The 13,148-nt window shown below is 41.9% G+C and overlaps 1 protein-coding gene across 2 annotated transcripts in view; it reads left to right on the top strand.

Moving 5' to 3' along the window:
* IPCEF1 (interaction protein for cytohesin exchange factors 1) overlaps positions 1-13,148 on the top strand; it is a 209,206-nt gene that overhangs the window by 60,929 nt on the left and 135,129 nt on the right. The gene's annotated exons all lie outside the window — the stretch shown is intronic.

Raw genomic sequence — 13,148 nt, 5'->3', positions numbered from 1 at the left:
GACCAAACACCTAGAAAGGTAATGACTTTGGGCTGGGCACGGTGGCTCACATCTGTAATCTCAGCACTTTGGGAGGCTGAGGTGGGTGGATTGCATGAGCCCAGGAGTGCAAGACCAGCCTAGACAACATGGTGAAACCCCATCTTTACAAAAAATACAAACATTAGCTAGGTGTGGTGGTGTGTGTCTGCAGTCCCAGCTACTCAGGAGGCTGAGGCAGGAGGATCACCTGAGCCTGGGGAGGTTGTGACTGTAGTAAGCCATGATCACGCCAGGCTGGGTGACAGAGTGAGACCCTATTTAAAAAAAAGAGAGAGAGAGAAAAGAAAAGAAAAAAAGAAATGTAATGACTTTGGACCAGTAGGGAAGCAGAGAGAGCAGCACCATCTTATATCACACATTTAGGATCTGCATCCAACCCTTCTGCATCCAATCCTCCCGACTTCCACTGTGGCTGGGGCCCTGTCAGCCTTTCTCACTTTAATGTTCTTTCTCTGTTTTTATCCAAAACCATTGAGGATGATATTCTTTTTTTTTTTTTTTGAGACGGAGTCTCTCTCTGTCGCCCAGGCTGGAGTGCAGTGGGGTGATCTCCGCTCACTGCAAGCTCCGCCTCCTGGGTTCAGCCATTCTCCTGCCTCAGCCTCCTGAGTAGTTGGGACTACAGGTGCCCGCCACCATGCCTGGCTAATTTTTTTTCTTTTTTTTTTAAATTTCTTTTTTTTTAAAATTATTATTGTACTTTAGGTTTTATGGTACATGTGCACAATGTGCAGGTTAGTTACATATGTATACATGTGCTATGCTGGTGCGCTGCACCCACTAACTCGTCATCTAGCATTAGGTATATCTCCCAATGCTATCCCTCCCCCCTCCCCCCACCCCACAACAGTCCCCAAAGTGTGATGTTCCCCTTCCTGTGTCCATGTGTTCTCATTGTTCAGTTCCCACCTATGAGTGAGAATATGCGGTGTTTGGTTTTTTGTTCTTGCGATAGTTTACTGAGAATGATGATTTCCAATTTCATCCATGTCCCTACAAAGGACATGAACTCATCATTTTTTATGGCTGCATAGTATTCCATGGTGTATATGTGCCACATTTTCTTAATCCAGTCTATCATTGTTGGACATTTGGGTTGGTTCCAAGTCTTTGCTATTGTGAATAATGCCACAATAAACATACGTGTGCATGTGTCTTTATAGCAGCATGATGATTTATAATCCTTTGGGTATATACCCAGTAATGGGATGGCTGGGTCAAATGGAATTTCTAGTTCTAGATCCCTGAGGAATCACCACACTGACTTCCACAAGGGTTGAACTAGTTTACAGTCCCACAAACAGTGTAAAAGTGTTCCTATTTCTCCACATCGTCTCCAGCACCTGTTGTTTCCTGACTTTTTAATGATTGCCATTCTAACTGGTGTGAGATGGTATCTCATTGTGGTTTTGATTTGCATTTCTCTGATGGCCAGTGATGGTGAGCATTTTTTCATGTGTTTTTTGGCTGCATAAATGTCTTCTTTTGAGAAGTGTCTGTTCATGTGCTTCGCCCACTTTTTGATGGGGTTGTTTGTTTTTTTCTTGTAAATTTGTTGGAGTTCATTGTAGATTCTGGATATTAGCCCTTTGTCAGATGAGTAGGTTGTGAAAATTTTCTCCCATTTTGTAGGTTGCCTGTTCACTCTGATGGTAGTTTCTTTTGCTGTGCAGAAGCTCTTTAGTTTAATGAGATCCCATTTGTCAATTTTGGCTTTTGTTGCCATTGCTTTTGGTGTTTTAGACATGAAGTCCTTGCCCATGCCTATGTCCTGAATGGTAATGCCTCGGTTTTCTTCTAGGGTTTTTATGGTTTTAGGTCTAACGTTTAAGTCTTTAATCCATCTTGAATTGATTTTTGTATAAAGTGTAAGGAAGGGATCCAGTTTCAGCTTTCTACATATGGCTAGCCAGTTTTCTCAGCACCATTTATTAAATAGGGAATCCTTTCCCCATTGCTTGTTTTTCTCAGGTTTGTCAAAGATCAGATAGTTGTAGATATGTGGCGTTATTTCTGATGGCTCTGTTCTGTTCCATTGATCTACATCTCTGTTTTGGTACCAGTACCATGCTGTTTTGGTTACTGTAGCCTTGTAGTATAGTCTGAAGTCAGGTAGTGTGATGCCTCCAGCTTTGTTCTTTTGGCTTAGGATTGACTTGGTGATGCGGGCTCTTTTTTGGTTCCATATGAACTTTAAAGTAGTTTTTTCCAATTCTGTGAAGAAAGTCATTGGTAGCTTGATGGGGATGGCATTGAATCTGTAAATTACCTTGGGCAGTATGGCCATTTTCGCGATATTGATTCTTCCTACCCATGAGCATGGAATGTTCTTCCATTTGTTTGTATCCTCTTTTATTTCCTTGAGCAGTGGTTTGTAGTTCTCCTTGAAGAGGTCCTTCACATCCCTTGTAAGTTGGATTCCTAGGTATTTTATTCTCTTTGAAGCAATTGTGAATGGGAGTTCACTCATGATTTGGCTCTCTGTTTGTCTGTTATTGGTGTATAAGAATGCTTGTGATTTTTGTACATTGATTTTGTATCCTGAGACTTTGCTGAAGTTGCTTATCAGCTTAAGGAGATTTTGGGCTGAGACAATGGGGTTTTCTAGATATACAATCATGTCGTCTGCAAACAGGGACAATTTGACTTCCTCTTTTCCTAATTGAATACCCTTTATTTCCTTCTCCTGCCTAATTGCCCTGGCCAGAACTTCCAACACTATGTTGAATAGAAGTGGTGAGAGAGGGCATCCCTGTCTTGTGCCAGTTTTCAAAGGGAATGCTTCCAGTTTTTGCCCATTCAGTATGATATTGGCTATGGGTTTGTCATAGATAGCTCTTATTATTTTGAGATACATCCCATCAATACCTAATTTATTGAGAGTTTTTAGCATGAAGGGTTGTTGAATTTTGTCAAAGGCCTTTTCTGCATCTATTGAGATAATCATGTGGTTTTTGTCTTTGGTTCTGTTTATATGCTGGATTACATTTATTGATTTACGTATATTGAACCAGCCTTGCATCCCAGGGATGAAGCCCACTTGATCATGGTGGATAAGCTTTTTGATGTGCTGCTGGATTCAGTTTGCCAGTATTTTATTGAGGATTTTTGCATCAATGTTCATCAAGGATATTGGTCTAAAATTCTCTTTTTTGGTTGTGTCTCTGCCCGGCTTTGGTATCAGGATGATGCTGGCCTCATAAAATGAGTTAGGGAGGATTCCCTCTTTTTCTATTGATTGGAATAGTTTCAGAAGGAATGGTACCAGTTCCTCCTTGTACCTCTGGTAGAATTCGGCTGTGAACCCATCTGGTCCTGGACTTTTTTTGGTTGGTAAGCTATTGATTATTGCCACAATTTCAGCTCCTGTTATTGGTCTATTCAGAGATTCAACTTCTTCCTGGTTTAGTCTTGGGAGGGTGTATGTGTTGAGGAATTTATCCATTTCTTCTAGATTTTCTAGTTTATTTGCGTAGAGGTGTTTATAGTATTCTCTGATGGTAGTTTGTATTTCTGTGGGATCAGTGGTGATATCCCCTTTATCATTTTTTGTTGCATCTATTTGATTCTTCTCTCTTTTTTTCTTTATTAATCTTGCTAGCGGTCTATCGATTTTGTTGATCCTTTCAAAAAACCAGCTCCTGGATTCATTAATTTTTTGAAGGGTTTTTTGTGTCTCCATTTCCTTCAGTTCTGCTCTGATTTTAGTTATTTCTTGCCTTCTGCTAGCTTTTGAATGTGTTTGCTTTTGCTTTTCTAGTTCTTTTAATTGTGATGTTAGGGTGTCAATTTTGGATCTTTCCTGCTTTCTCTTATGGACATTTAGTGCTATAAATTTGCCTCTACACACTGCTTTGAATGCATCCCAGAGATTCTGGTATGTTGTGTCTTGGTTCTCGTTGGTTTCAAAGAACATCTTTATTTCTGCCTTCATTTCGTTATGTACCCAGTAGTCATTCAGGAGCAGGTTGTTCAGTTTCCATGTAGTTGAGCGGTTTTGAGTGAGATTCTTAATCCTGAGTTCTAGCTTGATTACACTGTGATCTGAGAGATAGTTTGTTATAATTTCTGTTCTTTTACATTTACTGAGGAGAGCTTTACTTCCAAGTATGTGGTCAATTTTGGAATAGGTGTGGTGTGGTGCTGAAAAAAATGTATATTCTGTTGATTTGGGGTGGAGAGTTCTGTAGATGTCTATTAGGTCTGCTTGGTGCAGAGCTGAGTTCAATTCCTGGGTATCCTTGTTGACTTTCTGTCTCGTTGATCTGTCTAATGTTGACAGTGGGGTGTTAAAGTCTCCCATTATTAATGTGTGGGAGTCTAAGTCTCTTTGTAGGTCACTCAGGACTTGCTTTATGAATCTGGGTGCTCCTGTATTGGGTGCATATATATTTAGGATAGTTAGCTCTTCTTGTTGAATTAATCCCTTTACCATTATGTAATGACCTTCTTTGTCTCTTTTGATCTTTGTTGGTTTAAAGTCTGTTTTATCAGAGACTAGGATTGCAACCCCTGCCTTTTTTTGTTTTCCATTTGCTTGGTAGATCTTCCTCCATCCTTTTATTTTGAGCCTATGTGTGTCTGTGCATGTGAGATGGGTTTCCTGAATACAGCACACTGATGGGTCTTGACTCTTTATCCAATTTGCCAGTCTGTGTCTTTTAATTGGAGCATTTAGTCCATTTACATTTAAAGTTAATATTGTTATGTGTGAATTTGATCCTGTCATTATGATGTTAGCTGGTTATTTTGCTCGTTAGTTGATGCAGTCTCTTCCTAGTCTCGATGGTCTTTACATTTTGGCATGATTTTGCAGTGGCTGGTACCGGTTGTGCCTTTCCATGTTTAGGGCTTCCTTCAGGAGCTCTTTTAGGGCAGGCCTGGTGGTGACAAAATCTCTGCGCATTTGCTTGTCTGTAAAGTATTTTATTTCTCCTTCACTTATGAAGCTTAGTTTGGCTGGATATGAAATTCTGGGTTGAAAATTCTTTTCTTTAAGAATGTTGAATATTGGCCCCCACTCTCTTCTGGCTTGTAGGGTTTCTGCCGAGAGATCCGCTGTTAGTCTGATGGGCTTCCCTTTGAGAGTAACCCGACCTTTCTCGCTGGCTGCCCTTAACATTTTTTCCTTCATTTCAACTTTGGTGAATCTGACAGTTATGTGTCTTGGAGTTGCTCTTCTCGAGGAGTATCTTTGTGGCGTTCTCTGTATTTCCTGAATCTGAATGTTGACCTGCCTTGCTAGATTGGGGAAGTTCTCCTGGATAATATCCTGCAGAGTGTTTTCCAACTTGGTTCCATTCTCCCCGTCACTTTCAGGTACACCAATAAGACGTAGATTTGGTCTTTTCACATAGTCCCACATTTCTTGGAGGCTTTGCTCGTTTCTTTTTATTCTTTTTTCTCTAAACTTCCCTTCTCACTTCATTTCATTCATTTCATCTTCCATGGCTGATACCCTTTCTTCCATTTGATTGCATCGGCTCCTGAGGCTTCTGCATTCTTCACGTAGTTCTCAAGCCTTGGTTTTCAGCTCCATCAGCTCCTTTAAGCACTTCTCTGTATTGGTTATTCTAGTTATACATTCTTCTAAATTTTTTTCAAAGTTTTCAACTTCTTTGCCTTTGGTTTGAATATCCTCCCGTAGCTCGGAGTAATTTGATCGTCTGAAGCCTTCTTCTCTCAGCTCGTCAAAGTCATTCTCCGTCCAGCTTTGTTCTGTTGCTGGTGAGGAACTGCGCTCCTTTGGAGGAGGAGAGGTACTCTGCTTTTTAGAGTTTCCAGTTTTTCTGCTCTGTTTTTTCCCCATCTTTGTGGTTTTATCTACTTTTGGTCTTTGATGATGGTGATGTACAGATGGGTTTTTGGTGTGGGTGTCCTTTGTGTTTGTTAGTTTTTCTTCTAACAGACAGGACCTTCAGCTGCAGGTCTGTTGGAGAACCGGGCCAGCCGTGTGAGGTGTCAGTCTGCCCCTGCTGGGGGGTGCCTCCCAGTTAGGCTGCTCAGGGGTCAGGGGTCAGGGACCCACTTGAGGAGGCAGTCTGCCCGTTCTCAGATCTCCAGCTGCGTGGTGGGAGAACCACTGCTCTCCTCAAAGCTGTCAGACAGGGACATTTAAGTGTGCAGAGGTTACTGCTATCTTTTTGTTTGTTTGTGCCCTGCCCCCAGAGGTGGAGCCTACAGAGGCAGGCAGGCCTCCTTGAGCTGTGGTGGGCTCCACCCAGTTGGAGCTTCCCGGCTGCTTTGTTTACCTAAGTGAGCCTGGGAAATGGCGGGCGCCCCTCCCCCAGCCTCGCTGCTGCCTTGCTGTTTGATCTCAGACTGCTGTGCTAGCAATCAGCGAGACTCCGTGGGCGTAGGACCCTCTGAGCCAGGTGTGGGCTATAATCTCCTGGTGCACCGTTTCCTAAGCCCGTCGGAAAAGCACAGTATTCGGGTGGGAGTGGCCCGATTTTCCAGGTGCCGTCTGTCACCCCTGGAAAGGGAACTCCCTGACCCCTTGCGCTTCCCTAGTGAGGCAATGCCTCGCCCCTGCTTCGGCTGGCGCATGGTGCACTCACCCACTGACCTGCGCCCACTGTCTGGCACTCCCTAGTGAGATGAACACGGTACCTCAGATGGAAATGCAGAAATCACCCGTCTTCTGCGTCGCTCACGCTGGGAGCTGTAGACTGGAGCTGTTCCTATTTGGCCATCTTGGCTCCTCCTCCAATTTTTTGTATTTTTAGTAGAGATGGGGTTTCACTGTGTTAGGATGGTCTTGATCTCCTGACCTCGTGATCTGCCCTCCTCGGCCTCCCAAAGTGCTGGGATTACAGGCATGAACCACCACGCCTGGCCGATATTCATTTTAACAACATTTTAGGTGGTACATACGTTTTGGTCAAGGAGAGATACAGACAGAGTTTTTCCTGGGTGTTGGTAGTTGTCAAAAATGAATCTCTAGCCTGGGAGTTTCTAGGGCGTGCAGTGGAGTTGAGGGTGGGCTGAACAGGTGAAAAGATGTGGCGCTGGCCTCTAGGAGAAGCAGAGAAGGCAACAGTGGATCGGAGAAGTGACTTTTGTGTTTCACACTCCCCTGTCTTCTTTACATTCTCTTCTTATAGCAGCTCTTCCCCTGCCTGTGGTGTTCCTGTCCTCTTGGTGCCCTCTGGGTGGTCAAAACCCGACAAGAGCACCCCTTGGAACCTGCTTGCCCCAAAGGGCTCCTTTCCCTTCATTTCTGTCTTGTTCCCTTTCTTCCCTATCTCCCTGTGCTTCCTTTATCCTCATGAAATGTATGCACAGAGCCCACAGCATATTTAGACTCAGAACACTGAGAAGTTTGAGAGTAGTAGCTGTCAGCTCCTTCATATAGCTAATAATTTGGGACAAATATTTTGAACAGTGTCAGGGAAGACAGTGTGCTAACATGACCTGCTACGTTAGGTGGCGGCCAGCCAACTGCTAAGAGTGTGTGTGTGTGTGCGCGCGTGCGTGTGTGTGCGTGTGTGTGTGCGTGTGCACATGTGTGTGACAGGTAGTCACCTCCTGGCTGTCAGAGAGCTCCAGACAGTTCAGGACAGAGGCATGACCGGGAGTATTGCAAGAGTCTCAAAGTCCTGGGGAAGGGAGTCTAAACTTCTCTGCAGTTTTGGTTTAGACATGTACAGACTTAGCTGATGGGCTGCGACCCGCAAAAGGCTGGACTGGAGGGAGAGCCATGGGGCCGCTGGCAAAAGCCAAGATGAGCCAAGAAGTCTAGCAGTGTGGAAAGAGGCAGCAGATCCTTGTGCGGGCGTCACTGACCTAGACCCTCTGTGCTCTCTGTTCCCCGAGCAATGCTCACAGCAAAGTGTGTGCCACTATGGAAAGTCCTCGTCAAAGTAATGAGCAGAAAGAGGTGTGTGTGTGTTGGTGGGGGGGTGCGGTGAGATGGGGGTGTCCAGAGGAGGTTGGGGGCAGCATGGCAGCAACCCATGAGCAATGGAGTGGCAGCTGCCAACAGAGCAGTCAACAGCAGCCAGAGAGGCAGATGCCAGGGCGTTGGTCTTCATTTGTAAGAACAGCACCACCTTCACAGGGTTGCTGTGAAAATGAAATATTTAATGCATGAGCAGCATCTAGCACATGACTGTACAAATTAAATAATCAAAGCTTAATAAATGTTGGCTATTAGTACTTTTTTTTTTTTTGAGACGGTGTCTCGCTCTATCACCCAGGCTGGAGTGCAGTGGCGCAATCTCAGCTCACTGCAATACCAGCCTCCTGGGTTCACGCCATTCTCCTGCCTCAGCTTCCCGAGTAGCTGGGACTACAGGTGCCCGCCACCTCACCCGACTAATTTTTTGTATTTTTAGTAGAGACGGGCTTTCACCGTGTTAGCCAGGCTGGTCTCTATCTCCTGACCTCATGATCTGCCCGCCTCAGCCTCCCAAAGTACTGGGATTACAGGCATGAGCCACCATGCCCGGCCAAGTACATTTTTTAAAAAATAATTTTTATATTTTATTTTTAAAAATAGATGGGGTCTCACTTTGTTGTCCAGGGTGATCTTGAACTCCTGGTGTGGTAGGACTTTCTCCTTAGTTCAGCTAAAAACCAGGTTCTTGTCACACAACCGTGAAAGATTAGGCTCACAGACACTTTGAAGGGTGAGAAGGGCAGGGTTTACTGGACAAAAAGGAAATAAAAAGGGAAACAGGGACTCTCAGCAAAGCGAGAGTTCTGCTGGTAGGCTTCCTGCCTCACAGACTGAGTTCCCAGTTATCACCCCAGAACAGGGGAAGCCAGAATCCTCCCCTCTGCAAATGGCGTGAAATTCATGGCTGCACCCCAGTGCACATGCCTCCCTGTGCACAGGCCGGTCGAAGGTTCTCGGGAAAGCCCTTTATACTTGTCTGTCTCACTGGGGTCAAACGATCCTCCAGCCTTGACCTCCTAAAGTGCTGGGATTACAGGCATAACCTATTGCAACCAGCCTCCAGTACTTTTATCATTGGTGTTTCGGTGAGATTTCCTTACTTTTACCTACTTCTACTTATTTTCAAGTGGTTACATAGTTTGATTTTACATGACACAATAAAAAGGATTCGGCCCAGTTTTTGTTTTTAAGCAGATAAATTGCTTCTTAGGATGTATTTTAAAGGGTTAGGTTATACCTGAAGTGGGTTGAACTTGAGCAAAGTTTTAAAAATAATTGTGTCTCCATGGACACAGGAAGGGGAACATCACACTCTGGGGACTGTTGTGGGGTGGGGGGAGGGGGGAGGGATAGCACTGGGAGATATACCTAATGCTAGATGACGAGTTGGTGGGTGCAGCGCACCAGCATGGCACATGTATACATATGTAACTTACCTGCACATTGCGCACATGTACCATAAAACCTTAAGTTTAATAATAATAAATAATAATAAAAGAAGAAAAAAAAAAAAAAAAGAAAAAAAAAAAAATAAAATAAAGTAAATTCAGTTAAATAAGTAGATAAAAAGAAGTCTAAAGTGAACTTAAGGGATTAGATAAACCAAAAGAATAGTAAACTCCTCTTTAAATTAATAAACAATATTAATTTACTAAGCAATAAAGTAATAAAAACAATTAAAAAAAAAAAAAAAAAAAAAATTGTGTCTCAAAGTTGAATAAAAGAATTGGGCCCCAATGTCATTCTTTGCTTTAAGAGGATTGTGAGAATAACTAATAACAATTAGGAGGTTAATATATTATTGAAAGTGGTAATTTTACCAGTTTTGAACTCATGTTCAAAGACATAATTGGAATAATTTTCAATAGACATCAGTCTTTATTTCTTAGGAAATTACAGTGATTAAATTAATGGCAGGCAGCCTCTCTTATTATTATTTGAAGATAATAGGAGTCTGTTGAGGATTAGTGGGGAAAAATGAATGATACATGTTCTATTAAAGACTTCACAGTTGAAACATTTCTTGCTGCTCCCTGTCTTGCCACAATTTATATATTTAAGCACAGTCATCAATGCAGCTTCCTTTACTGTATTTGGCCTAAAAAATAATTCAAATGAAGAATAAGAATAATGCTTTTCTTGGGATTAAAGTATAGTTTTCTTTTAGGGGGTGCATAATATGCCAATTCAAAAGAAAGTCATGTAATGCTCGAAGAGCTCTGTGGAAGTGGAAAAGATAGTTCATTTTTCTCTCTGAGTATTTTTCAGGAGTCTGTTCCTGCTTCTTTATGAAATTGAACACTGGACAATAACAATAATATCACACTCGTTATTCAGACATTTTAAATGGCTCTAATTGCTCTTTTGCTTTGAAGTGAGATATTCAGATCATTGAGTGTTAGAGAAATGGTGCATGGATGAAGCAGTAAATGGATCTTGATCTGTTATCTTAGCTTGAGGCTTAGTAAAGTGGTTTTTGTCAGTGGACGATTGCACCCTACTTTCTTGAAGATCTTTCGATACTGAAAGTGATTGAGATGGTACATCTGAGTCTGATGCCACCCAGATAAGCATCTGCAGTTGCGCTGACCTGGACTTGGGTGGTATTGCTTTTTAGATATCAGTATCACTCTAAACCTTGTCTGGCTTTTGCCGGCTTCGGTACCCTTGACCTATAGGTTGGGAAACCTGTTTGTTTCTCTTTCCGGCTGGAATGTCTATTTAGAGATTCATGTTATAGGTTGTGACTCAAGTTACATACACCGATTCCCAAACTTTTCTTGACTTGATTCTAAACTAAACAACACTGCGATTGTGAGGCCCCCAAGGCAAAAAGTAAATAAGAAAAACTACCTAATTTAATATGCTAGAAAGTTTTTGTAAACATACAGATGACTACATCAGGAAATACTGTTTTCATTGCTTTGGAATGTAGGAGGAAGTGACATAAGATCTTGTTCTGTGGAGAAAGAAGGAGCTGGCATATTATTAGTTGCACCAAAGCAAAGGCAAAAACATGAAGAAAAGCCAATCACTTTGAGTGTTAGCTTACTCAATACAGCTAACACTCATTTATTTTAACATATCGCCCACTTTTAAGTTAATACCCATTTTTTCCATTGTTTCTGGTTTAACTATTATAATTTGAAATAATTATGGTTGAAAAATGTTTAGATAAATCATGATACCTCACTACCTTGTAGTTTAACACAACAAAATAAGAACTGTAAGGCAAAGAGTTTGGACAACAGGGAGTACAGGTTACAAAAGAGAAAAAGGGATCTAGATTTATTTGACCTGAAAATAGAGGGTTTCTTACTCTAAGGTGATTTTTACAGTAATTCTATACTTACATTTTGGCCACTGAGCTAGACTTGCTGGTTGTATGAACTTGGATAAAATTCTATTCAAAAGAGGAAAGATGAGCAAAATAAAAAACCTACCTCATGGGATTGTAGTGCAAATTTCATAAATTAATCCACATCAAAGCATTTTGTAAACTGCAAACTGTGACACTAAATTTACTTTATACGAGGCAATCACTAAGTGTTACTAAGTGATTGAAAGAAAATATTAATCCAACCTGTTAGGTGGTTTTCCTAATGTATAAAAAGAAGGAAAGCATTCCAACCTGTGAGTACCTCTGCCAAAAATGTTTAACTTAGTTGTGAAGGAACAATAAGTCAAATCCAAATTGAGGGGTGTTAGGCAAAGCAACTGGCCTGGGCTCTACAAAAACATGTCGTGAAAGGTAAAAGGAGACTGTAGACATGCCTTGGTGATCCCTGATTAAGTCCAGGATTTAAAATAAAATATAACAAATCTTCCACACTGAAACAGACATCAGTGATACAATTGGAACATTTGGACTGTATATTGCTTGCATTTTGTCAATTTAAAATTTCCTGAGTGTGGCCCAGTGCGGTGGCTCAAGCCTATAATCCCAGCGCTTTGGGAGGCCGAGGCGGGTGGATCACGAGGTCAGGAGGTTGAGACCACCCTGGCTAACATGGTGAAACCCCGTCTCTACTAAAAATACAAAAATTAGCCGGGCGTGGTGGTGGGCACCTGTAGTCCCAGCTACTTGGGAGGCTGAGGCAGGAGGATGGCGTGAACCCAGGAGGCAGAGCTTGCAGTGAGCCGAGATTGTGCCACGGCACTCCAGCCTGGACGAGAGTGCGAGACTCCATCTCAAAAAAAAAAAAAAAAAAAAAAAACCTTTCCTGAGTGTGATCATTATTTACAACTATGGTGGGATCATTGCTCTTAGGAGGTACATGCTGAAGTATATAGGGGTGAACCATCTTTATGTCTACAAGTGACTCAAATGGTTCAGCAAAATATTTAGATATGCAGAGAGATAAAGCAAATGTGGAAAAGTGTCATAATTTGGGAATCAAGGTGAAGGCCATCTAGGTGTTCATTGCTACCTATTCCTACAACCTTTCTATAGTTTTAAACATTTTCAAAATAAAATTTTGGAAAAAAAATTTAAAAAGAAAAAATCCAAGTACTCAAGTAGATTGAGTTATTAAAATACAGATCTTGAAATATGTCCTTTACAGAGCATGTTTTCCTACAATTTTATTTTTCTGTGAGATGCAAATACATAGATTTTAAAAAAATCTGTTTTTATAAATGTATGCTTTTAAGCAATGAATAGAATTATTGTTACTAATTTGAAATATATTCCCACTGGGCTCGGTGCTGTGGCTCATGCCTGTAATCCCAGCACTTTGGGAGGCCAAGACGGGTGGATCACGAGGTTAGGAGTTCAAGACCAGCCTGACCAACATGGCGAAACCCTGTCTCTACTAAAAATACAAAAATTAGCCAGGCGTGGTGGCGAGTGCCTGTAATCCCAGCTACTCAGGAGGCTGGGGCAGGAGAATCACTTGAACCTGGGAGGCGGAGGTTGCAGTGAGCTGAGATTGTGTGCCACTGCACTCCAGCCTGGGCCACAGAGTGAGACTCTGTCTCAAAAAACAAAAAACAAAACAAAAAAACAAAAACAAAAAGAAATATATTCCCACTGGAAAAATTCCAGGAAAATAGATAGAAGTTCTCAATCTATGTGCACATCTTTTGTGGTATTTAAAAGTGAAGTAAAAATGTATCATGGGGTGTGTTGAAAAGGACAGAACATTATTTTTACTGTCCTCTTCAGAAAAAATTCAATGTTGAGGATCTCAGTTTAATGATT

This window comes from Pongo abelii, chromosome 5 (assembly GCF_028885655.2).
Source record: "Pongo abelii isolate AG06213 chromosome 5, NHGRI_mPonAbe1-v2.0_pri, whole genome shotgun sequence".
Lineage (NCBI taxonomy): Eukaryota > Metazoa > Chordata > Mammalia > Primates > Hominidae > Pongo > Pongo abelii.
The sequence above is the reverse complement of the archived record's forward strand: the minus strand, read 5'-3'. Positions and strand labels throughout refer to the sequence as shown.